The sequence below is a fragment of the Tetrao urogallus genome (genome assembly GCF_951394365.1).
Source record: "Tetrao urogallus genome assembly, chromosome: Z".
Lineage (NCBI taxonomy): Eukaryota > Metazoa > Chordata > Aves > Galliformes > Phasianidae > Tetrao > Tetrao urogallus.
Window position 1 is genome coordinate 1,191,513 of NC_136816.1, and position 4,410 is coordinate 1,195,922.

Below are 4,410 nucleotides of genomic sequence, written 5' to 3' on the forward strand. Positions count from 1 at the left end.
TCAAAAATGCTGGGCGCAGGCCTGCTTCTGGTGAGCACGGCAAAACTAATCAGTAACAATGAAGTGAGAAGAGCGAACCGTACAGTGAACAGCGGCGTCTTGGATTTGATTTGTTCTTTTAAACAAGCCTTTTGAAAGGCTTGTTGACCATGCTGAATGATTCTGTGCATCAGGAAACTTGTCACTTTTGCCCATTAAAGAAAACAACTTTTCATTAGTTTTGAATGGCGACTGAAAATTGTAGTTGGCTTGACTTACCTTAGAACGTGGTGCAAAGGTCATTAAAACGCTGACAGAATCTGTGGAACTATATTGAAGATCATATGCTGGTTTTATCTATTTGGTCCATTTCCTTTGACTGCTAAGTTCAGTTCTGCGTTATATTTAGTGGTCCAAAAACTAACTGACGGCATACATCTAATTTTTATTCCTTCCTGATTATCTGATATTGACTTCCTTTCTTATTCAGCTGACCAGATTCTGAATCTAATACTGAAATTAATCATCTAGCTGTTTATTAATTCAAAAGAAGATGTGAACTCTCTTCCTTTAAAATCTAAGCCTTTGTGGAAAGGTGGACCTATGGGGATAATATTTCTAATGGATAAAATTAAACTTATTTTCAAAGAGTTCAGTGTGCTGTTTCATGTTATCCTACGTACTAAGATACAGAAGAAAGCTTCAGCCTTATTTTCTCGTTGTCCCTAACTGGATCAGGACCCCACCAATCGTATCCTGTTGTATATTAATTCTCACTTGTTTCTTTGGACAGTTAACATGAGACAGGATGACAGCGAAAACTGTCCAATGCCAATGATCTTCTGTAGCTCAGCATGATACTGCTGATTTAATTCCCTCTCCTGCTTTGTGTCCTCAAGAAAATAATTTACCACACTTCCAAGATGTACATCAGCAAGTTTATGACAGTGAGCACCCAGTAATAGTAATATGGTCACTGAAGTCATACCCATGTACAGTGATAACAAATACCTTCTTACTCGGAGATAAACAAGGTGATAGCACTAACTCTTATTCCTAACTGTATGTGGAGCAACTGCCAAAACAATTAACAGGAGAGAAATTCTTTCAGAGCAATCTCTTATTACTTATATTTTCAGTGCACTTTGCTCCTGCTCTGTTGGGGTGGGGTGCAGTGCAATTAGTTTTGAAAGAAATCAAAGGACTGGAGGAGTGGACAGAGATTACATTGTACCTGCAACAGCCTACTGATGACAGCAGCACTGCTGAGGCTGCACCTGACGTAGTAATATCTCTAGTTGTGGAATCCCTGAGAGAAAGAAAGGCCAGGTCTGTTCAGCTTAGGGAAGGCTTAGGGCCAGCTGAGCAACCTGTGTGCACAAATACCCAAAGGGACAGCGCACAGAAGATGGACGCAGGCTTCTGTCAGTGCAGCAGCAGGACTGGAAGCAATGGGCACACATTGAAACACAGGAGGTTCTGGCTGAAGATCAAGAAACACTTTCTCACCGAGGGTGACTGCGCACGTTCACAGGTTGCCCTGAGGGGTTCTGGGTGCTCCATCCTTGGTGGCATCCAAAAAAGCATATGAACATGATGCTGGGCATCTTGCTGCAGGTAGGAGGCTCTGCCTGAGCAGAGACTTTGGGCAAGATGACCTCAGGAGATTCCTTCTAACCTCTGCCATTCTGTGAAACGTCTTGAGAGCTGTTGATGTGGTCATCGTTTTCAGCACTGTTTGGTAAGAAATACACAGCTTTTGGTTCAAACTATGAAAAAATAAATCATCTGACAGGCCAGTCTTCTTCAAAGTCTTTATTCCTAATATTGTTGAAAGGGAGGTATTATCATATTGTAAATCATCCATTCTTCCCATGTTTCTGTTTGGAAGCAGCTGCATGAACAAATTTACTGGGTTAAAAACAATGCCCAGAAGAAAGAACTCATTGTAGCACTGAATTGCTTCCTGTACAGTGCATACAGCTTTCACAATAAAGGATAGAGACCAGGACACAACGCAGTAGTGCTTAGAAGTTTATTGGTTTTAATGCTGTATGAAGTGGTTAAAGGAGGACTTGAGATCTCACTGACTAGGATCTAGCTAGTGAAAGTAACTTTTGGACTCTGAGTTAAGTTTATTGTTCAAGGTGCTTCTTCCTTCAGAGTTAAGTGTTTAAGATCATAATTCTTCCACATCTATACATTGCTGCACTGTTACTGGGGGCTGGATTTGCTGACCTCTTGAGGTCCTTTCCAACTCCTGCAGGTCTGTGATGAACCATGAAAAGTAATCTGTCATTTTGGTTCCGGAGACATTGAAGATTAAGTGCTTTGAAGTGTACAGGTTTAGCTTTCCTCTGAAGCAACTTCTGTTTTTCTTAGCAAAGACTGGGACAGAGGTGGGGAGAAGGGATTTAAACACTGATAGTTAGACTCAAATCTGATTCTGTGTGAGCTCTGACGGGAGACCTGCAGAATTCCTATCAGTATCTTGAGCGATACCAAATACCAACACGTGAGGGCAGCAGGATAGCAGTGTAAGTACTAATCACCGTTGAAATTAAGCCTCCACCTATCTTACAGGGCACTGCCTTTTCTCCCATGGGGCTGGTTAAGGTGACTTGAGGTGTCCCTTTTGTAACTTCAGCAACAGCAAAGTGACAGACCTGCAGTGATGGAAGAAAACAGTGCTGTCACTGCAGTACAGAAGATGCCTCCCCCAGGCGTCCTGAAGCCATGCCCTTTGTTGGCTGAACCGTGCCACTTTTCTTAAAGGTGGATTCAAAAGATGCTTTTTCTTATATAACTTAGTGGACATTTCCCTCTCAATCGTTGCTGCACCACCATGTCTACATCGTTAAAACATTTTAAAAATACTTCAGAGTCTTCCAAAGATCTCTAAAGGTAGCTGAAGTAGCCCTGTTGAATTGTTGAACATCCCATTAGTGGACGCAGTGGGTCCGCTTCCCAAGCTTGTCCTGGTCACTTTTGTTGGCATCCCTTCCTTCTGTTGCACCACTCAGCTTAGTATAATCAGCCACCTTGCTGAGGGTGCGCTCAGTTCCACCATCTGTGTCATTAATAAAGGCGTTAAACGGGACGGATCCCAGTATGGAACCAGTCATTCATCACTGGCTTTCACCTGGACATAGAGCGATTTACAGCAACCCTTTGTGGCCACCCAGCCAAAATTATTCAGCACACCTACTTACGGGAATGAAAGGAAGAATAAACTGGATGTATTTAACTTCAGTTTGATAAAACATGTACAGGAAAACCTGTCTCTGGTCAGTTTTATCCATGTGATTGGATTGCAAATGGCTGCTGAGCTCCTTATCTCCTTTCATTCCAATTTCAGCACTGTGGGATATTTAAAGAATAGAGCAGAAACAGCTCTTGTTTGAAGTAATCTTACTTATATTGTAGCCTTGCCAAGGAATTAGCAGCAAGCCTCTAAGGAATGTGGTTGGCATCTGGTTCATGGCTCAACTGAAAATGCAGCAGATTGAATACTAGTCACCTTATGAATAAATTGCTCTTGTGTGTCTTTATTACCTACTACACCTGTTGTTAGAACTCTGCCTCCTGAGCAGAAGCTTTATTTACAGTTCTAATTCTCATCCAGAGTGACCAAAGATGAACACTGAGAGGTAGATGTGCTGTATAAAATAATGCCTGGCTGATTGAATAACTGAATCAGCATTCATATTTAAACTACCTACGTCACTGATGGTCCCTTCAGGACCTTTCTGTAGTTACTACAGGTATTAATGTGTTGCCTTAAAGAACCAAGGCAAATTGTAAATCCTGGCTTTACTAGCCTGAGAACTTTGCATCAGCATTCTCTGATCTTAAAAGTACTGGAGCAAAATCTTATGAATCACAGAGCCTGCAGACAGCAATAAGTTATTTTTAACAATCTGGCAGAAAAACTGTGTGAAAAAGATAGATGTATGGACTAAAATAGTAATATGACGCTGCTTCAGACTTCATTTGTTGCTAAGACAGATGTTTAGTGGCTCAATTTTTTTTCACAGCTGTCCCCCCTTGCTCATGCTGTCACAGCAAGTCATTACATGTTGTTGTTACAGTGACTGCAAACAGAAAAAAAATCTGATTTCTGTAAAATCAGACTAACATTGCCAGTCAGTATGTCGAATCATTGGTTTAACTCAACTGTAACTCCACTACTGCACATCAAATTCAGTGTCAGTGAAGCCAGTGAAAAATAACATTCCCAAATCCAGAAATCAGAAGATTGAATGGAGTCAAAGTAGAAAAGCTTCATGATGGTGGGGTGGAGTAGGTTTCGTACCTGTAACAAATGCATAATGATGTCTTGAGATAGCAGCTCAGACTTGATCTACGTTTTGCTGCTGGATGCACGTTCTGTAACGTGTCTGCTGCAAGTCCTGGACCTGGACATGACAA